Source organism: Heloderma suspectum, chromosome 4 (genome assembly GCF_057233095.1).
Source record: "Heloderma suspectum isolate Gila_16-S chromosome 4, 16-S_ref, whole genome shotgun sequence".
NCBI lineage: Eukaryota > Metazoa > Chordata > Lepidosauria > Squamata > Helodermatidae > Heloderma > Heloderma suspectum.
In genome coordinates, this window is record NC_139461.1 from 16,764,059 (window position 1) to 16,788,007 (window position 23,949).

The following is a 23,949-nucleotide window of genomic DNA, read 5'->3' on the forward strand; positions in this document are numbered from 1 at the left end:
AGAATTTCCCTTCAGTTGGTTTTGATAAGAATTTACCAAAATGTGTGAAGTTGTTCGGGAGAAAAAGTACTTGGGATTTAATTTTTAAAAAATCAGATGTGAGAGAAGCCAAATTGGACAGATTCATCTGGCCAGGCCCAGGGCTTTGAGTGCTTTGCTCTTAAAAGTCTGGGTTTGAATCCCTTTGTATTCAATAATGCTAGTGGTGAATTAGGGTTGCCACCTCTTTTTTTGTGATAGGCTCCTCATGTTTTATAGCTATATATGGCAGACAGATAGACTGTGGTCCTCTCTGTGCTGGGAATAGTTGTACCTATTGAATTTGGCTTGTGCAGATGGGTGACAATTCTGTTTCAGTTTCGGTTTTTTATAAGGATTTACCAACATTCATGAAATTCTTCATATTCAGGAGAGAAAGAACGTGAGATTTTAAAAAAAATGCAACTGTGGGGTAAAGTGAAATTGACAGGTTTGTTATTTTTAAGCACAGGAAAAATGTATTTGGGGTGAGTGGAATGTACCATTTTCCCAGGCCTTCAGAGAACCATAGTATAGTATGGTTGGAAGGGGCCTATAAGACCATAGAATCATAGAATCATAACCCGCTGTTCAGTGCAGGAATCTGAGTCAAAGCATCCCTAACAGATCATCATACAGATGGCTGTCCAGCTTCATCTTGAATGCCTCCAGTGTGGGAGAGCCCACCACCTCCCAGATAATTGGTTCCATTGTCGTATTGCTCTAACAGTCAGGAAGTTTTTCCTGATGTTCAGCCAGAATCTGGCTTCCTGTCACTTGAGCCCATTGTTCCATGTCCTGCACTCTGGGATGATCAAGAAGAGATCCTGGCCTTCCTCTCTGACACAACCTTTCAAGTCCTTGAAGAGCGTTATCATATCTCCCCTTCTCAGTCTTCACTTCTCAAGGCTAAACATGCCCAGTTCTTGCAGTATCTCTTCATAGGGCTTTGTTTCCAGTCCCCCGATCATCTTCGTTGCCCTCCTCTGAACCCTCTCCAGTTTGTCTGCATCCTTCTTAAAGTGTGGCACCCAGAACTGGACACAGTACTGCAGATGAGGCCTAACCAGTGCTGAGTAGAGGGGAACTAGTACTTCCCGGGATTTGGAAGCTATGCTTCTATTAATGCAGCCCAAAAGAGCATTTGCCTTTTTTGCAGCCACATCACATTGCTGGCTCATATTCAGCTTGTGAACTAAAACCATTCCAATCTCCTTCTTGCTCATGGTATTGTTGAGCCAGGTATCACCCATCTTGTAACTGTGCATTTGGTTTCTTTTTCCTAGGTGCAGAACTTGGCATTCATCCCTATTAAATTTCATTCTGTTGTTTTCTGCCCAGCGCTACAGCCTACCAAGATCACTTTGAATTCTCTTTCTGTCTTCCAGGGTATTAGCTATACCACCCAATTTGGTGTCATCTGCAAATTGGATCAGCATTCCCTGCCCTCCTCCTCCAAGTAATTAATAAAAATGTTGAAGAGCACTGGGCCCAGGACCTAGCCTTGCAGTACCCCACTCATTACCTCTCCCCAGTTTGAGAAGATCCCATTGATAAGCAATGAGATAAGCAACCACAAGCCCTGGTGTAAATATTCTGGTTAATCTAAGGCAGGGTGAGTTTAAATGAACTGACAAACTGTTGCCCTTAACTAGGGATGTAGTTAATTCTTTATTGATGGACTGCTGCTCTTAACTAGGTATCTGTTGCAGGGAAATCCAGCCCTTTTTTCCTTGCTCGATTTCCCCAAGCCCCCTGGCTTGGCTTGCATTTGCGAGCTGAGCCGAGGTGGTGGGGTGGGTGGAGGGTGTTCCTGAAATCCAGGAACTTTTGCAGGGTTTTTTTTTCCATGTAAAAAAGCATCATTTACCCAAGTCGCAGCCACAATTTGCATAAACTACACAATTTCCAGCTGCAATTTGTGTAAGTCACGCAAATTACGGCTGTAAATACACCTAATTTATGCAAATTGCAGTCAGAAGTTCCACAACTGTGTAAATGACTTTTCTTTTTTACAGGTAAAAAACTTGCGAAGATCCCCAAGCCGCCCCAACTCAGCATAGATTGAGTAGGGCCAGATCATGGACAAGCAATCCAGAGTCCGGAAGGGAGGGAGGGAGGGAGGGAGGGAGGGAGGAACTGCTAAAAAACTGGACGAATTTCCCTCACTTCCCTACTCTGAACAGCCCAGCCCCTGTAAGTGATACGAATCCCACTGATCTATCAACAATGTCCAGTTAGAAGAAGAAACCCAAACAGATCTGTTCTCACTATGCCTCCTCTCAGTTCACAGAACTGGCTTCACTCCTATGCTAAGGCTGCAATCTTGCCCACACTTCTCTGGGAGTCAGCCCCACATAGGGATGTGCAAATCAGCAAATCTCAAGCTCACCAAAGTTCTCCAGATTTTATCTCAATGCTCGTTTCAACTCAAGTCCATATCATTGTGAGTTTTGTTTGCTCCTTTTCGCACAAAAATCCATATTTCCTTGCGTATTCAGATGTACGCATCAGTTGTGTGCATCTTTGAAATGTATACATTCTTCTCCCATTGATTGAAATGTATTTGTACACATTTTTTCAAAAAATTGCATCCTATCAAATGCATTTTGGAGGGGTATATGAATCTCATTGCAACCTCGGAAATGTACGTACTTCAATTGTAGACTGCATCCAAATCTGTTTTCAATCCAGAAGGTGCAAAATGGGTAAATCCTGATCAAACTGAAACAAATTTTTGTTACATCCCTAGTCCCACTGAACTCAGTAGGGCTTCCTTCCAAATAGACACGCATATGATGGATTGTGCTCTAAAGCTTTTATGTAGGCACTTTTTCTTTCTTTCTTTTTGAATATAAAGACTCAGTTGGACTCTGGAATTTGTCAGTTCAATTGCTTGCTGTTCCAGCTAGTCTGGAAGTACCTTAATGTGATGGGTTTAATTACTGGCTTCCTGCTCATTGCTAGTCTCAAAGTACATAAAAGTGGCGGACTTAGTTACTGGCTTCCTGCTCATTGCTGATGCTTCCTGTTGTTTTCCACTACCCAATTAGAAGAGAAGATATTGTGCCATCAACATACATATAACATAATTATAATAATTGCACACGTGGAACAGTGTGCAATAATCATGAATTGTGAATTACTTGTAACAACAACAGATCTCACAGACCTGTTGCAACCATAGCAGCCTATGGATATTACCACATTTCACAAGTGCATGAATAGGACAGATAAAATGGCTACACATAGCGCATCAGTGCTGCTGTGTTCTGTCATTGCACCCTTTTCTTTGTGTCAGCAGTAGCAGCTACCAGTTTGTCTCTCACGCAATCCCAGTCAAGTTGGCTGTGTGTCTAGCCTCAGTCCCCTAAGGCTGCTCCAGAAGCTGGCATTACTGCAGAATGCAGCAGCTTGGCTGTTGTCAGGAGCTGCCCCTTTTCAGCATGCAACTCCTTTGCTGAGAGAACTGCACTGGCTGCCTATTCACTATTGGGCCAGGTTTAAGGTTCTAGTACTAGTGTACAAAGCCCTAAACAACTTGGGACCAGGGTACCTGAGAGAACGCCTTGTCCCTTACCAACCCGCCTGGTCACTGAGGTCATCAGAGGGTATGTTTCTGGTGGTTCGACATGGACCCATGGTCCAGCTGAAGTCTACCAGGAAAGCAGCCTTCAGTCTGGTGTGGAACTCCCTGCCTGTGGAGCTCAAGCAGGCATCAACATTGTGTTTCCAGTGCCTCCTGAAAACATCTTTATTTCAGGAAGCCTTCCTTGACTGACCAGCCATGGTTTTATCAGAATTCTGTTTCATACATACATACATATATATATATAAACATGATAGGTTTTTTTATCCAATTTTGTTTTTTTATTGTTCACCACTCCAGAATATGCCTAGATGTGAAGCAGTATACAAATGTTGCAAATAAAGTAAATAATAAATAAATAAATCCAGCATCTAAATGCTCCCCCATTGGGGGGGGGGAATCCTGCCTCCGGAAGTTGGGATGTAGAAAAGTTTGTTAATGTTTGCTAATCATGTGAACATGCCATGATCGCAGCCCTGAATGCAAACTTGAGCAAGAAACCACGTTATCCAAAAATGCTTGGAAATTCCTGAACTCGCATTCACACTCAAAAGATGTGCATTTTTTTTAACATGCTCACTTCTAATGTGCACATATTTTTAAATACGCTTTTTTGTGATTTGCTCTATGTATGTGTGTGTTGGGGGGAAGTACACATTTTGGGTGCCCTCTTTGGAAAATGTGCCTTCTCCCCATTCAAAACGAGTATTTTTCTTGTTGGACTGAAGTGAGAAAAGCACACAAACCGATGTGGGAAATGAAGCAAGATGAGCTTCAAATTGGTGTTTGGAGAATCTGGGAGATCACAAAAATCACTGGTTCACTCATCCCTTTCTGGAAGGAGATCCTGGCTACTGTTCTATGTGCAGAGAACTTCCCTTCCTGCCCCCCCAAAGGGAGAATCCAAGCGTGCAATCCCCCACCAGTCATGGTACAGTCCAGAAAAAGCTACACCATGTTATTTTGCTGCATGGGTAGGGGGTCATCATCACCCATTAGCAGGAAGCAGAAAGGTTGGAAGAGACATTGACTGCACCCACATTTAGTTACATTTGGAAAGTGCAATTCTTTTCTTTCTTCGCTGATTAAATGTAGGGCACATTTGCAGCACAAAGCTCCTTTCCCCTCCCAAGCCCTCCCCAATGCTCTTTAATAACTACGGCTGCATCACTTTCCTCTCCAGAAAGACAGTGTAATTCCCCTGTCCATCAAATGTGTAGGCAACTGCATGCTGAGAAAATAAAAATGTTGGTGCTACAGACATAAAAATGGCTTGTGCTTATTCCCCGTGGTGTCACTTCTCCCTGTGCCAGCTTCCCTCAGGAGCAAATAAGTATATTAAGCTTTTTTTTTTATTAAGCAGGAATGAAACTTCTTTGTTCCTTAATGTTATTTTAATGCCAACTTGTTCTGAACCATATATAACCAGGGCTGTAGGCTGTATTGCCAGGGCAGTATCTTCTGAGTCCTGCCATATGAGCAGAGAACAGCCGAGTCCAATCTGCAGCCAGGCAGAAGCTTTGGGCTACAAGTCCCAGCATTCCTGAGCATTGGCCATGCTTGGCTGTGGCTGACAGGAACTGTAGGCCAAGACATCCGAAGGGCCGCACATTGCTCACCCCTGTACTAGAACAAAGCTGCTTTGGAAAGTAACTTTCCCCTATAAGCCTGCAGTGAATGGATGCTGACAAGGATGGGGCTCCTGTGCTCTGAATAATGGTGCAGTCAAGGTAATTTCAGCTGGTATAGCCCAGGGGAACAGAAACTCTTTCATCCCATGGGCCACATTCCATTTTGGAAATGCTTTCGGGGGACATGTGGAGAAAAAAAACTGCACAGAAGCTAGGAAACTGCCAAATAATCAATGGCTGAGGGAAAGGGGCATGGCCATCTGGGGAATCTCAGAGGGCCTGTTAACAACCCCAGGGTGGGTTGGATTTCACACCTAGGATTGAGGTTCTGCACTCCTGGTACAGAACATCATGCGTGGGTGAGAAAATTGGCACCACCTGTGATTCTCTAGGAGCTTTTATACATGACACATTTATTGTGCACTCCTGATTCCTTACTTACGGCTGTTTACAGCTCTTTAGACAACATCATGATCCCCCAGTTTCACTTCTGTTTTTTCAGAGCACTTTTCCAGCTCCTTTTTCTAGAATGGGGAAAGTAGGGTATTGTTTTAGAAATGGGGAAAATGGTGCTGTTTCTCCTTTTGTATTTGAGCTGTTCCATTATAGCACAGCTCCACCAAGAGGGTCATGTACTGGAAAATCAGGAAAGCAAAAGCTCTTTGTGCAGAGCTCAGAGCTCAATCCTGCAATGGAAACGAAAGCAGGTACGGTGATTAACAACCTTGTGTAGAAACGTTCTTCTTCTCAGCTATGCAAGGTCTACCTTCCTTCATATCTGGTCACCGCAGAGCTGGCCATCTCATGAGGCAATGTGAGGCAAACAATTCAAGCAGCAGACCACAGCCAACATGCCTGATTCTTTTGCTCCCCACCAACTCCACTGCAAGAGTGGCCCTCAACACTTCTGCACTGTCAATTTAGCATTTCCAGGGGCAGCCCACAGTGCGCTGAAAGGCTCTTTTCTGGAAGGAAGGAAGCAAGTCGGCAGAGCTATGTGAGCTCTGCCAACCTGCCTCCTTCCAGAAATGAGCATTTTCACTCATTCCAGGGATTCCTCTAGGAGGCGCTAAATCTCCCTTGCATAAGCAGTGTGTCCTGCTTGCGTAATGGAATCAACAGGATCCAGCACGTGCAGAAAGGAATTGGGGGTGTGGAAGGGAATCAGCGAGGGCATAAGCACCATGTTGGATTCTGCCCTTTGAGGACTATTGTTAAAGGTAAAGGTAAAGGTGTCCCCAGCCAGTCATGTCCGACTCCAGGGGGCAGCACTCATCTCCATTTCTAGGCCGAAGAGCCAGCTCTGTCCGAAGATGCTTCCATGGTCATGTGGCCGGCATGACTGAACACCGAGGTGCACGGAATGCTGTTGCCTTTCCCGCTGAAGCAGTACCTATTTATCTACTTGCAATTTCTTGCTTTTGAACGGCTAGGTTGGCAGGAGCTGGGACTGAAGGCGGGAGCTCACTCCATCACGCGGCACTCGGGTCTTGAACTGCTGTCCTGCTGACCCTCCGGTCTGCAGTGCAGCGTCTTAACCACTAAGCCACCACAGCCCCATCATTAAAAGTGGCATACAATTAATCTCAAATCAATGAATATCATGACCCAGAGGGACAAAGGTCCTTTTTGGCACTATAATCCATTAAGGGTCATAAGTGGGAGCAAACACAACCTGGGGTCATGGGGTATCCATGCAGTCATAGAATCATAGAATAGTAGGATTGGAAGGGGCCTACAAGACCATCGAGTCCCAACCCCCTGCTCAACGCAGGAATCCAAGTCAGAGCATCCCCTACAGATGGCTGTCCAGCACTGCAATGGGGCACAGGAACAAGCCTGAGCCAAGTGCACCTCCCCACTTCTCAAATAAGGTGAAGGGCAGCCTCCTCCCACACGAACCTGCCTGAATATATGAACATCTGTGAATAATCCTCCTTATCCCCCCCCCCCGCATCATAAGAACATAAGACGAGCCCTGCTGGATCAGACCAAGGGTCCATCTCGTCCAGCATTCTGTTCACACAGTGGCTAACCAGCTGGAAAAACCCACAAGCAGGACCTGAGTGAAACAGCACCCTCCCACCCAAGTTCCCCAGCAACTGTTGTACATAGGCATACTACCTCTGATACTGGAGGTAGCACAGAGCCACCCGGACTAGTAACCAAAGATAGCTCTATCCTCCATGAATTTGTTTAATCCCCTTTTATAGCTTTCCAAGTTTGCTGCCATCAGTACATCTTGTACTAGTGAATTCCATAGTTTAGCTATGGAAGTGTGAAGAAATACCTCCCTTTTATCTGTCCTTTTATGGAGAAACCCAAGCCACCATTTTTACACAAAATGGCAGCTTGCTAAGAGGATGGGCAGCCCCATGGTGCTTCTGGGTGCTTCCTGAGCTGTCCAGGGCCTCGTGCAGCACAGCAAGCAGGCGTGGGTGATGGCGGTGGCTCAGTGGGCACCCAGTAGCCACAGACAGAGGTGAGTCCATCCATCCCTAATATTACTTAGCCACCTTTCTAGACCATAGTCTTCCCAAGGTGGATTACAATATCTGCTGTCCATATGTAAGGTATCCACAAAAAGTCAATCTTAAACAACAAATTTAAAATAAACCAGTTAGAGTCATGTAAGATAAAATCTATGCCCTCTAGCCTCCTTTATTTATGTGAGTAGGGCCAGTTTTCATTACAAGTTTATGCCTAAATTGCTGGAAGGTTTATGAACCTGAGACTTGCTCCAGCACATGGATAATCTAGGCCAAGAACAATTAATCTGTGGCCCTTCAGATGTTCTTGGATTTCAACTCCTATCATCACTTATAATTGATAATCATCTATTATGGAATGAACTCCCCAGCATATATGTATGTATGTGTGTCTGCTCTGTTTATAAACTCTTTTTATATTATGCACAATACAGTATTTATATGGGTATTTAGTCTACGTAAACTGCCCAGAGAGCTTTGGCTTTGGGCCGGTATAGAAATGTAATAAATCAATGAAATGAAATGAACTCACTCACCATTGGCTTTCCTGGCTAGTGCTGATGTGAGCTGCAGTCCAGCAACATCTGGAAGACCACGCCTCCCCCACCTCTGATCTAGGCGCACGAGCAATGCGTGAACTGACCCTTTGACAAGTGAGCATCTATTTTTCTGATCCTGTGTGAGCTATCTGTGGTTTAAAGTTGTAGATGAGCAGAATCAGAAGGCAGAAACGATCTTAACAAGAAAGTGGGAGGAAGCTTAAGAAAGGGAAACTCGCGTAGGTTTAATTTTGGGGGAGGGAGTCTCTGAAGACATGGAAAACCCATCATTCTCGATGCTTCAGCTGGATGAACTATCATTAATATGCAGGAAGTAATCCATAATGGATAAAGAATCAATTATTCATCTTAATCATGTCTTTTTTTTCCCCCGTTTCTAATTTCCATGGTTGCACCCTTACACTGCCCTTTTCCTGCAGTGAACATCCAGGGATCCCTTTGATGGCATTTGTAATGCAGCAGGAAGGAGTCTTTTCCCCATGTTCAGCTGCAATACTGGATCATTAATAAAGCATGCTGTTAGCCCATTAATATCATTAGGGCTTCTTTGATCTCAGAGTTAAGGGAGAAAAAGGCTATATTGTGCTCCCTATTGTGAAAAAACAACAACACAGTAAATACCAATACTTAGAACTGGAGTTCTCAGAAGTGTCTGCTGTTATTGTAAAGCCTCTCCCCACTATCCCTAGGACTACCAGTGCCATAATTAAATGTGTTTTTTTTTTTAAATGAGCATATAACATTAACATGGCATTTTTACAAGCCAGTAGTGCAATCCATTGACACTGTATAAAAAATAGCTGTATTATGTATTAGCACAAGCTCTGGTTTACTACCTTCCTTTCTCCTATGTTTTACGTCCTCTATGGCCCAACTGGGATGTTGCTTTTGCAGGGTGACTACTGCCAGTTCTTGCAACCGTCAAATAACTGCAAGCATTTTAAAATCAGTGATGGGTGGTGAGCCTCACCACCTTAGCTAAATTTGAGATGGGGCCAGAATTAGGGATGTTAGAGAAATCTGCAACAGAACCAAATGAGTTCAGATTTTCATGAATCCAGCCCATGAATTCTGCAGCAAACGGGCTTTTCCCCTACCAGGCAGGTTATTCAGACTTGCAGACCAGTTTTTCTAACTTTCCCGAATTTTGCGCAAGTTCCATCGTAGAAAAAGTAGCAAAATAGGAAAAAACCCACCCCATAATGCACATTTCTCCTATAGGCTAAAGAGTAAATATGCACATTTCATGCAAATTAAGAAACAAACTAATAAATTATGATTCCATTGTTAGGTGGACAATAGAACAAAAGGCGCCTGACAATCCACAAAACACAGACAGAAAAGGGATTTTACATAGTCCATACATCCCTACCCAGAATGAATGATTTGGTGTCCCTTGTTGTCTATTGAATGTTAATGATGGAATTAAGATTCCGCAGAGGTGTTGGTAACATAACTGCTTTATTAACAAGGATCTTTATACAGCCTCCTGGCCAGGGTTTCTTCTAGATTGAGGAAGGGGGAGGAGAGAGCGAGAGAGAGACTGATGATTGGGATATGTTTAAAAAGAACAGTGCACACTTATTTCACTGTGTCTGTATACAACGCAGGCCCACCTGGAAGTGGACCCAAAATAATTCATTCAAATCAGCAAAACTCAAATTCATCAAAATTCTCGCTCATTCTAACTCAAGACCATATCAGATTGTGAGTTGCTGTTGTTTTCTTTTCGCATGAAAATCTGTGTGTATTTTGGTGTGCTGATATTTTTCCAGACGTATGCATCAATTGTGCATGTCTTTGAAATGTATGGATTCTTCTCCCATTGATTAAAGCCTATTTGTGCACATTTTTTTAAAGTACAATTTTTTCATGTGCATTTTTCAATTTCTTGTACATGCTGTCGAAAACATTTTGGGGGATCTGCAAATCACATTATAAGCTCAGAAATGTATGGGCTTTGACAGCAGATTGTGTCCAAGTCAGTGTTCATTCCAGAAGGTGCAAACTGGGCAAATCCTGATAAAAAAATGAACTGGAATGAATTCTCATACATCCCTAATTTAAACATAGCCCCATTGCATTCATGAACATGTCATCATCACAATGGGGCCTAGAATAATGTTCTGATCTGTCTTACAAGCCTCTTCACCACTCTTCTCCCTTTCCTTGCTCTTTTCCCTTACTTGACAGTGGCAAGGCATAGAAAATTCACAGTTGGGCCTCTGGTAGGCTCTAGAGCAGCCTTCCCTGACCTGGTGTCCTCCAGATGTTTTGGACTTCAACCCCCAGCAGCCTCAGACAAAATGGCCAATTGTCAGAAATTCTAGTCATTGTGGTCCAAAACATCTGGAGGGCACCAGGTGGGGGAAGCCTACTCTAGTTTCTGCCAGGAAATTGAGAGCAGCGTTCAAGATCACCAGGAACTGTGCTCCTTTCTGCCTCTGTGAGAATCTACACATCAGCTCGCCTAGCCAGAGGTTTACACATCCAGGCTGGAAGTGACATGGTGCTGCGATCACCCAGACATACCCGGGCAATCCAGGGAGACTTTAAAAAGCTTTCCCAGTGTGTACAATGTGGAAGCAAGAAGCAGAACACTCCAATGGGCCCCTATGAAGGTTTTGTGGAGACATCCAGACACAGGAGCCCTCTTTAGGCATTCAGAGCCAACGATGAGGAAGGCAGATGGGCTCCACATGCACCCCCCCCCCCAATGTTCCCTTCCCTGTGAAAATCTGTAGGAGGATTCTATGTATGTTCAGGTAATGTGCTCAGAATCAAGTTGGGGAAAGGGCAAAAGAAACCCCTATTTTAAAAGCTGATATCATCTTAACATGAGTACATGCTGCCTTGCAAGTGAACCAGCTGATTGCAGTTCTGGTTCACATGCTACAATAGGTGTACCAAAATATGCATGGTGTGGACAATGTGGATAGAGAGACATTTTTCTCCCTCTCTCATAATACTAGAGTGTGGAGACATCCCCTGAAGCTGACCGCTGGAGGTTCAAGACAGATCAAAGGAAGGACTTCTTCACGCAGTGAGTTACTCAATGGCATTCGCTACCACAAGACACCATGATGGCCACCAATTTGGACAGCTTTAAAAGGGGCTTAGACATATTCTTGAAAGAGGAGGCTACCAATGGCCACTAGTCCTCCTCATGGCTATATGCTACCTTCAGTATCAGAGGCAGTGTGCCTATGTACACCAGATGCTGGGGAACATGGGCAGGAGGGTGCTATTGCACTCATGTCCTTTTTGGGGGTTTCCTGTGGGTAGCTGGTTGGCCGCTGTGTGAACAGAATGCTGGATTAGATGGACCCTTGGTCTGATCCAGCAAGGCTCTTATTATGTTCTTATGGATTTTGAAAGCCCCTAGATTAGGCTTCAAGCGGGCCTTCAGGGAAGTATGCTTCCCTATGTTGTTGGAGCACTAGATCTATAGCAGCCTTCCCCAACCTGGTATTCTTCAGATGTGTTGGACTGCAACTCCCATCATTCTCAACCAGCATGGCCAATGGGTTCTGCTGGCTAGCAATCATGGCAGCTGCAGTCCAACACATCTGGAGGGCACCAGACTGACCCATGGCAACATCAAGCCTCCTGAAAGGAAACACTCCTTTTACCGGCCCATTGCTTGGTGGATTGTGCCCATGCTGGCCTTTGCATCATCAATAGAAACTTCATTATCAAAGTTCTTTGTGTGAGCCACTTTCTGTCATTTCTCCCTCCCTCTCTTTGTTATCCTCCGCCAATGTTCTAAAGGATGACGGAGCTAATAAATGAAACTATAAATAAACACTTCTTTCTTTCTTTCTTCCCCCCTCCTTTCCTTTCCCCCAGTCGCAAGTCGAGTCTATTAGGTTTGAAGCCATCATTTCTATTTTGCATAATTGACATCATTATCTGTCAGGTTGCTCGGCTTAGGCTGGCAGTCATTATGAGATCATTAGAAAAAGGGTTGTAATAAGTTCAGAAGGCCAATCGGCTGCATTCTAATCACTAGAAGAGAGAGTGCGGATAGGGGCCTCAGGGAGAAAGTATTGAAGCAGATAGAGGATTTTTAATGACCAAATCAAGTTAGGAAAAAGCTCCACCTGTGCCTCAGTGAACAAGATAATTTCAGCTTGGAGCCAGGGCAAATGCAGCATTTTCCTTGCCCAAACCTTGTGCCTTCTGGCTGACAGCAAGAGGGAGCAGGGGAAACACATTTGGGTAGGAAGAGGCTTGCAAAGGAATTTGTTTTTTTAAGGATAAGAAAGCAAAATCCATTTTGAATGCAGATGATGAGAGAAGGGATGGGGCATTTCACCTGGCTGACAAACACTGGTGGCTGATTTGATGCCCACTGGGACTGGCAGGGAGGGGGACTCAGGATGGGAATTTGGTGAAGTTTGGTTAAATCCAGTCTAGTTCTTAGCTGTTCTTTCCTGGAGGCTAGGTCTCCCCTGCTGAGTTACAGGGAAGGGGGAGAGAGCTGGCTTTGTATTCCTCCCAGCCACAAATTTACACTGGATTTGTAAACCTCCCATCCACAAATCCCTCAAATGTGTAACTTCATACCTGGAAAATAGGCTGGCTAAATTTGGAGGCATCTTTGTTCAACTCTACAGGATTATTCAAGCTCTTCACCTGAAAGGGTATCAGTATTCAAAAGGAACACCGATGTATATGGCATTAGGGAAATTAAGACCCACCCACCCCCACACAAGAGTATTCACTAGTCTTATCAAAACTAACTCTTTTCACTTGCCTCAGAATTTCTCTGCTGTTTTGCCTTAGCAGGGCCCTCCAATTTTGTCTCAGCCCTGGCCTGGTGTCACACTTGGTAATCCTTAAGCAGCTGCTGATGTTTCATGGGTGCTGACATCTGCACAACAGTGGGTCCAGTCACTCTCCTGTTCCCCTCAACTTGCTGTTTTTATTTAAAAAATAATAATCTTGTGTCGTGTGCGGCTGTGAGACGCCCACCATTTTAAATTTCCCACAGTGCCAAGAGCAATGTTTTGGTTGCATATTGTGGGACATTTAAAATGGTGGCCGCCTCACAGATTGCACTCCAAATTGTGACACTGCTGCTGCCTGCCATCTGGTACTGATAAGCCCACCAAAGACACTGAGGGGACATAGATGCTCCAGAAGGCACTTTGGCATGGGCCCCCTCAAACCAGGCCCTGGGCCTGTCTCAACTTTTTACTTTAGGTGAGGATGTCATGAGTGCCTGGATGGGTCTGGGAGGCCGGTGGACTCCCCTGTGCCTGGCACCCCAGACCCTACTTGCTGTCAAGGTTCCCCTGTTGCCTACTGAATGCTCCAATAGCCAAATTAACTCTCAGACAAAAGGGCTGCTTTCCAAGGCTGTAATTCCATTTACCCTAATGAGGCATACAGATGCTAATTGCTAGAGACTCAGAGAACTACAAAGGAACAGCCACCTAGGGGTTCAAAGGGAAAGTATGTCAGTTGATCTCCATTTGGGAAAAGGGCGGCAATTCTCTGAACTTACGGGGTGGGAGGGGAAGATCTCCCCCTCTCCCGTGATGCTTCTGGGCACAGCTTAAGGATGGATGAAAGTCCCTTACCTGGTCCCGCAGCTTGCTTCGCGGTGGGGGGGAGGCGCTTCAGTTCTCCCCCCGAAGTTCTTGGGGGGGGGAGGTGCCCCGCCCCTCCCGGATGAAATTCAGGCCGGGGGGAGGCGTCCCATCCCTCGCTCCTGAAATTCAGGCCGGGGGGGGGTGCCCCGTCTCCCCGGCCACGAAATAAAAAAAGTAAAGTGTAAAAAAAAAAAAAAACACGTGATAGGCTATGTAACGATTTACGTAGCCTATCACGGCTAGATTTTCAAAGTCAGCCGTGATTGATAGGCTACGTAAATCTTTACATAGCCTATCACGGGTGACTTTGAAGAAAAAAAAAAGTGTGTACACAAATGGCGGCACCCATGGGCGCCGCCATTTGCATTCCTTGTTTGGGCAGGGGTAGTCTACGTAAAGATTTACGTAGACTACGGCGAAAATAAGGGCAACGCAAATAGCATTGCCCTTATTTTCGCCATAGTCTATGTAAATCTTTACGTAGACTACCCCTGCCCAAGTAAGGAACACAAATGGCGGCACCCATGGGCGCCGCCATTTGTGTATGTGCTTTTTTTTTCAAAGTCACCCGTGATAGCCTACATAACGATTTACGTAGCCTATCATGGCTGACTTTGAAAATCTAGCCGTGATATGCTACGTATATCGTGACGTAGCCTATCACGTGTTTTTTTTTTTTTTTACTTTACTTTACTTTGAAATGGTGGCGGTGGCAGCCGGTCGGAAGACCGGCTGCCGCCCCCGCTGAAACGCCGCCGGGACCCGCCGCCAAGAGGGACATTCGAAGGAGGTAAGTCCCATCCTGGGGGGGGCGGAGAATTTCACCAACAATTTCGGGGGGCCGAATGCGTTGGCATTCGGCCTCCCGGAGATTCGTGGAGAAATTCTCCGCCATCCCTAGCGCAGATGTTGACGTTGAGCCAATTGGGCTGAGCACTGAAGCTCAGCCCCTGCGATCTCTCGCTTGTGCCTGCGTCTGCGCCTCATGTTTAAAAGTTCAGGTTGTCCTTCCCTTTCCACGCCTTGTTCGCTCTCACTCTCAGGGATGGGGGGGGCTCCCCATCCAGCTGCACCTCTGAAGTCTGAGAAAGTTCCTCCCACACGAGTTGCCTCTCTTCCTCAGAATCAGAGCTGCTTTGGGACTCTATGGGCTCAGATACAACCCTGACACTCGCAAGCCATGGGGCACTGACAGACCAACCCAGTCATCAAGTGCCCCTGGGCTCGGCGAGCAGCTGGGAGCAGCCAGGAGTTTATGTCACTGTGCAAACCAACCACTTTCACCATCTCCTCCTTGCAAGGAGGAGGTGACGAGAGCGGTTGGCGCATGCACCCAGCAAAGACTCCAGCTGTCAAGCCCTTGTGTGCACAAGGCCCTTGTGGGCTTTAGGTTCACAAGGGCTTGAAAGCTGGAGTCCTCATTGCACAGAAGAGGAGAGGCTGCAGGTGCGTGGCTAGTGGGTGAGGGCAATGCTCCTTCCTCCCCCTCCCATCCCAGCTACCACGGTGGCAGCACCTTGACAGGAGGAGGACGACAGGGAAGCCCCCATCTGCTGAGCCACATGGCTACAGCCATCCCTCCTCTGTGCGAGTCACCATTATATGTAGAAATGGCAACTTACGATCTTTCATAAATTAAATATTGCACACAATGGCCAGCTGTAAAGTGCTGGTCATTGCACAATGTTTTATTCACAGAAAATAGTGAGTCACCATTTTTACATATAATGGCAACTCGCACAGAGAATGGGTGGCTCACAAGACTCGGTGGCCATGGGCGGGGCGAGCACGGAGGCCCGACAAGTGGGTCCAGGCTGTGCAAGTGGGGGTGGCAGCTTGGCGAGTCCCCAGCTGACCTGAACAGAGTGAGTTTGTCCATCCCTAACCTTAGGCAAAAATTGGTGACTCTACAGCATCAACAAAAAGGATAGGTCCTTTTCCCAGGGAACATACAAGTGGGAAGAGAACAGAGGAAGGTGGAAGGCAAAATATTAATATGGAGAAACATAGATTTTTCTGTGGTTGGGGAAGATTTGGAGGGGAGATTAAGTAATGTTTTCATGCATTTGAATTATCAATTAGGTTGATTACACATCTCTGTGTGTTATGTTTATATTGGGACATTGAAGTCAATCTGGACTTCCTAATGCTTGCACAGGCACTACAAACCACAGCCTTAGGACGTCTGCAACGAATCAAGTTTGCAGTCATATGAACAACCGAATCTTGAAATTAATTCCCATTAATAAATAGTCAGACCTGTTCTAACTCAATCTAAATATTTGTACAAACGACGGCTCCATCAAGCCTCATTTATTTCATTCTTAATGACATGGACGTTTGAGTTTGTCTCATTTGAAATTGTTTGAGTTGAGAATGTAAACGCATTAAAATTCTCTCATCAACATGTTTCAACAGCTAATCAATTACAAAGTGATTTTTTTAATTTTATTTTTAAAGGGAGACTAGCACTGAATGAAGGTTTCATGGTTCACACAGCTCTTTTTCGAGGAAAATCTGCACTCACATCCACCGACTCCTTGTAAGAGTGGGTTGTCCAGTGGACACATAAAATACCCCTTCTCACAAGGGCATTTACTTACTTCAAGGGCACATCACTTACTTCACTGGAAGGAACAGCTCCCCATTCCATGACCTCTCCATGGATTTGAGATTTATGTGTGCAATGAACTCTTCATGGAAGTGAATGGGTGCATTCATCTGTAGCCTTGTCCTGTGCAGATAGTCCACACCAACAGTGTGGTTAGAGTTGGATTGGGACTCGGGGGATCTGATTCTAGTCCCCTACTCAGCCATGAAGGTCACTGGGTGACTTTGGGCCAGCTACTGACTCTCACAGCCTAGCCTACCTCACAGGTTGTTGTGAGGATAAAATGGTAAGCCACCTTGGGTTCCTTGCAACAGGAAAAAGGTGTTGTGTGTGTACGTGTGTGTGTGTGTGTGTATATATATATATATAATGTGAACATCCAGGGATGGGGGTTGTATCCAATGTTAGTCTAACTTAAGACCTATTCATTTCATTGGGTCTACTCTAACATTGGATACAACCCAGGGCCAAAACCATGCTCAGTGCTGACTGGATAGCCAACAGCATGGCCCCGTTCCCACATATATACAAAGATGAAGCAAATAAATAAACATGGCATATTTAGAGGTAATTTAAAATAGATATATTCTCTCTCTCTCTCTCTCTCTCTATATATATATATATACATATATATATTTGTTGTTGTTGTTCAGTCGTTCAGTCGTGTCCGACTCTTCGTGACCCCATGGACCATAGCACGCCAGGCCTTCCTGTCCTGCGCTCTCTCCCGGAGCATGCTCAAGTTCATATTCATTGCATCCGTGATGCTATCTAGCCATCTCATCCTCTGCCGTCCCCTTCTCCTTTTGCCTTCAGTCTTTCCCAGCATCAGGGTCTTTTCCAGGGAGTTTTCTCTTCACATTAGGTGGCCAAAATATTTGAGCTTCAGCTTCAGTATCTGTCCTTCCAATGAGCACTCAGGGTTGATTTCCTTTAGGATGGACTGATATATATATATATATATATATATATATATATATATATATATAATTATTTAATAGTCTTGAGGCCTTGACTGAAGCCTAAAGCTAAAGCTTGCAGCAAAACAAAACAAGTTACTTTTGAGCTCAACTGGATTTGAAATCTAAAATCCCAAAATGCAAGTTGTCAGTGTTAAGTATTGTCTGTAGCTATATTGGGATTAAAATAGCCATCTCAGCTTGAGCAAAGGAGTGATGTTCATGTTAGCCAACCCTGCTTTTGCATAGGTTATTTTGGCACCATGGTACTTCTCAAATCAAATTCAAAATATGAATTTCCAGTGTCTATACCGATTATTCTAGAAAGGCCATAGCTCAGTTGTAGAGCACACACACTTTGCATGCAAAAGGTCCCAGCTTCAATTCCTGACATCTCTAGGTAGGGCTGAGAAAGACTCCTGTCTGAAACCCTGGAGAGCTACTGGAAAGCAGCGTAGAACAGTGTTGTAGTGGAGACAGGGCTCACAGGGTCGAAGTGTGGGTACTCTTTCATTAACAATCTGTCATTTGCCATCATGCTCAGAATCCCCTGTTCCTTCAGAGCTTAGCTGATATACTCTCAGTAGCTGGTAGTGTGTGTGTGTTGGGGGGGGGGGATGAATTTTCCCACCAACAATATATTGTTCCCTGTTATACAAAATCATTTGAGATGGAGTGGTCTTGAATGGGGAATTCAAACCTATCGGCCTGCTTCTGGTGAGGATGAAAACTGCTAAAATAAGTTCGTTGATTTGGAGTACCACAGGTACCTGCAATCTTGTACTGTCCTTGGGGGTGGGGCCATTGAGACTGTCATGATGTCACCTGCACTTCAAAATTAACTATTACACCACTGGCATAAACCAGAGGTGGACAGAGTTTAAGCTTCCAGGATGTACTGTGTGTGTGTGTTTTAGTAGAATCCCAAATTACACAAAGGTGCCACAAACTAGAGTCAGGTACATAAAAGTGGCTCAGAAGGTGGGCATATTCTTGGAATGAAGAAGCACGATGCCCCTGGGCTCAGGAATAATTCATTCTCAGTGCCAGAATGGAACTCATGGCCATTCCAAACAGAAATCCACATCTAGTTTTCCCCCAAACTTTCTTGATTAGAGCAGCCAAATTTAGACAGAAAAAGCAGTTCTGTTGTTGCTATACTTAAACTGTTGGGAGCCGGTAATCTTTGGAAATCTACTGCCGATCACGTAGAGATCTACCAGTTGATCATGATCCACCTTCTGCCCTCCCTTGGTGTAGGCATTACTGGGGAAGATGGACCAGTGGTTCGACCTGGTATAAGGCAGATTAAAAGTGGGGGCGGGGGGAGAGGTTCTACCTGAGCTATACATTCTGAGCGAAAGAATAATTAAGGACAGGAAAACTGTCTCCATGAAATCATAGGTCTTTAGGGTCACAGTAGAAGTCTCACAAGAAAGCAAAGTGGCTGTCTGATGAGTAGGGGTGGACGAAAGTCACTTACCTTTTCTCGCAGCTTGTTCGCGGTGGGGGGGAGCGCTTCGCTGCTCCCCCCGCGAAGTTCAGGCCGGGGGGGGGAGGCTTCCCGCCTTGCCCGGCCGAAATTCAGGCCGGGGAGGGAGGCTTCCCGCCTCGCCCGGCTGAAATTCAGGCCGGGGAGGGAGGCTTCCCGCCTCGCCTGGCCGCGAACACGAAAGTAAAAAAAAAAAAAAAAAACGTCCCCTGATAGGCTACATGACGATTCACGTAGCCTATCACGGCTAGATCTGGAAAGTCAGCCGTGATAGGCTACGTGAATCGTCACGTAGCCTATCACGGGTGACTTTAAAAAAAAAAAAGCGCGTACGCGAATGGCGGCCCCCATAGGGAGCCGCCATTCGCGTTCCTTATTTAGTTGCTGTAGTCTACATAAATGTTTACGTAGACTACGGTGAAAATAAGGGCAACGCTATTTGCGTTGCCCTTATTTTCACCGTAGTCTACGTAAACATTGACATAGACTACAGCGACCAAATAAGGAAGGGGAATGGCGGCTCCCTATGGGGGCCGCCATTCGCGTACGCGCTTTTTTTTTTTTTTAAAGTCACCCGTGATAGGCTACGTGACGATTCACGTAGCCTATCACCGCTGACTTTGCAAATCTTGCCGTGATAGGCTACGTGAATCGTCACGTACCCTATCAGGGGACACTTTTTTTTTTTTCTTTCATTGCAATGGCGGGGGCAGCAGCCGGTCGAAAGACCGGCTGCCGCTCCCGCCCCGCTCGAACACCGGACGAACCGCCAGCTGGACCCGCCGCCGGGAGGGACATTCAGGGAAGGTAAGTCCCGTCCCGGGGGGGGGACGGGGTGCGGGGGGGGGTGCAGAGGATTTCTCCCCGAAACTTGTTCGGGGGGCCGAACACGTTGGCGCTCGGCCCCCCGAAGTTTCGGGGAGAAATTCTCCGCCATCCCTACTGATGAGGCTTGACAAGTAGCTGAGGAAAGAAGGGAAGCGAAAAGCAAGGGAGAAAGGGGAAGATATATCCAACTGAATGCAGAGTTCCAGAGAATAGCAAGGAGAGACAAGAAGGCCTTCTTAAATGAACAATGCAAAGAAATCGAGGAAAACAACAGAATGGGAAAGACTAGAGATCTCTTCAAGAAAATCGGAGATCTCAAGGGAACGTTTTGTGCAAAGACGGGCATGATAAAGGACAAAGAAGGCAGGGACCTAACAGAAGCAGATGAGATTAAGAAGAGGTGGCAAGAATACACAGAAGAACTATACAGGAAAGATCTTAATGTCCCCGATAGCCATGATAGTGCGGTCACTGAACTTGAGCCGGACATCCTCGAGAGTGAAGTCAAGTGGGCCTTAGGAAGCATTACTAACAACAAAGCTAGCAGAGATGACAGCATTCCAGCTGAGCTATTTAAAATCCTAACAGATGATGCTGTTAAAGTGCTGCACTCAATATGCCAACAAATTTGGAACACTCAACAGTGGCCACAAGACTGGAAAAGGTCAGTTTACATTCCAATTCCAAAGAAGGGCAATGCCAAAGAATGTTCAAACTACCGTACAATTGCACTCATTTCACATGCCAGAAAGGTTATGCTCAAAATCCTACAAGCTAGGCTTCAGCAGTATGTGAACCGAGACCTACCAGAAGTACAAGCTGGGTTCCAAAGAGGCAGAGGAACTAGAGATCAAATCACCAACATTCGCTGGATCATGGAGAAAGCAAGAGAATTCCAGAAAAACGTCTATTTCTGCTTCATTGACTACGGTAAAGTCTTAGATTCTGTGGATCACAACAAACTGTGGCAAATTCTTAAAGAGATGGGAGTACCAGACCACTTTACCTGTCTCCTGTGAAACCTGTACGAGGGCCAAAAAGCAACAGTAAGAACCAGACATGGAACAACCGATTGGTTCAAAATTGGGAAAGGAGTACGACAAGGCTACATATTGTCACCCTGCTTATTTACCTTATATGCAGAGTACATCATGAGAAACGCCGGGTTGGATGAATCACAGGTCGGTACTCAGAATTAAGATTGCCAGGAGAATTATGAACAACCTCAGATACGCAGACGATACCACCCTAATGACAGAAAGCGAAGAAGATCTAAAAAGCCTCTTGTTGAAGGTGAAAGAGGAGAGTGCAAAAGCTGGTTTGAAACTCAACATTAAAAAAAAAACTAAGATCATGGCATCTGGCCCCATCACTTCCTGGCATATAGAAGGGGAAGAAATGGAAGCAGTGACAGATTTTACTTTCTTAGGCTCCAAGATCACCACAGATGGTGACTGTAGCCATGAAATTAAAAGACGCTTGCTCCTTGGGAGGAAAGCTATGGCCAACCTAGACAGCATAGTAAGAAGCAGAGACATCACTTTGCCGACAAAGGTCCACATAATCAAAGCTATGGTTTTCCCAGTAGTAATGTATGGCTGTGAGAGCTGGACTATAAGGAAGGCTGAGCGCCGAAGAATTGATGCTTTCGAACTGTGGTGCTGGAGAAGACTCTTACGAGTCCCCTGGACTGCAAGGAGGTCAAATCAGTCAATCCTAAAGAAAATCAACCCTGACTGCTCACTGGAAGGACAGATACTGAAGCTGAAGCTCAAATATTTTGGCCACCTAATGCTAGGGATGTACAAAAGTCACTTACCTTTTCACGGAATTGATTCGTGGTGGGGGGGAGGCACTCCGTCCCTCCCCCCGGAATCCTCGATGGGGGGGAGGCGATCCAGTCCTCCCCACTGGAATCCTGCCCAGCCGGCTGCACTCCGCGGCGGCTCCACAGAGCAGCCGGCCAGGGCCGTTCGCAGCCGGACTTCCGACTATGGAAGGGCTGCTGCGGATGCAAATGGCAGCCGCCATAGCAGCTGCCATTTGCATCCAGCCAGGCTGCCGTGATAGGCCATGTAAGTATTTATGTAGGCTATCACTGCTGGGCAAAAAAACAACAACCAGCGTATGCAAATGGCGGCGGCTATGGCGGCCGCCATTTGCATTCCGTATTTTTTGCCATTCTAGCCCATGTAAATATTTATGTAGGCTATTACGGTGAAAAAAAATGGGGAACGCAAATAGCGCCCACTATGCTATTTGTGTTCCCCTTTTTTTCACCATAATAGCCTACATAAATATTTACGTAAGCTAGAAAGGTGAAAAATAGGGAATGCAAATGGTGGCCGCTGTAGCTGCCGCCATTTGCGTATGCTGTTTTTTTTTGGGGGGGTAGCCATGATAGGCTACGTAAATACTTACGTAGCCTATCACAGCTGCAAAGATGCCAGTAGCGGCCACAGCAGCCCAGTTGCGGCTGGCCAGGAGACCAGCTGCCGGAGCCGCCGCTGCCACCGGAGCCACCACTGCCACCACCGAATCCGCCACATCCGCCCCAGGTAAGTTCTGTCCCTGGGGGATTCCGCGGGGGGTGGGGGGGCAGTAGGCCATTCCGCTATGGATTCCATGCGGCCGGATTCTAAAGAATCTGACCTCACCGGAATCCTTGGCAGAATCCTCTGGTATCTCTGCCTAATGTGAAGAGAAAAGTCGCTGGAAAAGACCCTGATGCTGGGAAAGATTGAAGGCAAAAGGAGAAGGGGACGGTAGAGGATGAGATGGCTAGATAGCATCACCGATGCAATGAATATGGACTTGAGCACGCTCCGGGAGAGAGCGCAGGACAGGAAGGCCTGGCGTGCTATGGTCCATGGGGTCACGAAGAGTCGGACACGACTGAACGACTGAACAACAACAACAAATAAGTCTCATGTGTAACATCTGGTGAGCCAGTGTGGTGTAGTGGCGACAGTGTTGGACTGGGAGTTGGGAGATCTGGGTTCTAGTCCCTACTTGGCCATGGAAACTCACTGGGTCACTTTGGGCCAGTCACAGACTCTCAGCTCAACCTACCTCACAGGGTTGTTGTTGTGAGGATAAAATGGAGTGAAGAAGGATAACCTAAGCTGCCCTGGGTTCCTTGGAAGAGGAAAAAAGGTGAGATAGAAATGCAATAAATAAAAAATAAATAAGACGAGCCCTGCTGGATCAGACCAAAGGTCCATCTAGTCCAGCATTCTGCTCACACAGAAGCCAGCCAGCTGCCAGTTCCCCCACAACTGGTGTACATAGACACATTGCCTCTAATACTGGAAGTCACATACAGGCATCATCCAAATTGGTGGCCGTCACTACATCTTGTGGAAGCGAATTCCGTAGTTTGATTATGTGCTGTGTGAAGAAGTCCTTCTTTTTATCTGTCCTGAACCTCCCACCAGTAAGCTTCATGGGATGACCCCACTGGGTTCTAGTATTATAAGAGATAGGGTCAAGATGACTTGCAAGAGGAAAAAAGGCAAGATATAACTGCAATAAATAAATAAACAAATCTACTCAGTGCACTGCAACAGTAAGAAAGGTGAACATAATGCCCGGCATAGTGCCCAGGTGGCACAGCAGAAGGAGGTGAGGGGGCGGGCAGTTGGGAGAGGGGGCAGCAGGTGAGGGGGTTCAGCAGCAGCAGCAGATGGCAGGGGGCAGAAAGAAGACAGGAGAAGTGGGGGTGGAAAGAAGTAGACAGGAGGAGAGGTGGCTGCAGGGATGGGAGGTAAAGGAAATCTTGAGCAGGGGGTGGTGGGAAGGAAAGAAAAGGAGTCAAGTGAAAAGGAAATGCAGGGATGGGAGAAAAACAGTAAAAAAAATAAATCTGTGCCCCAAGGTCCAGAAAAAAAAATGCAAATGTGCCCATAGACCTGGATAGGTTGCCTACTCCTGCACTGGACAGATTCAGCTAAGGGGGATCTTCCAACAGCTAATTTAACTAGTGCAAAAGTTATGAGTTTTCCTCCAAGCATATCATATTAGGGCCAAACTAGAGTTGATATTAGCTGTGTGAATCATTGCCATTCACATGCATGTTTTTCAAATTATAGATACTAGCCTCAGGAGGGCCTAAGCAGCAATGGGACAACAGAGGATGGAGCGGGAGAGTTTAAACATCCCCCCACCCCCCG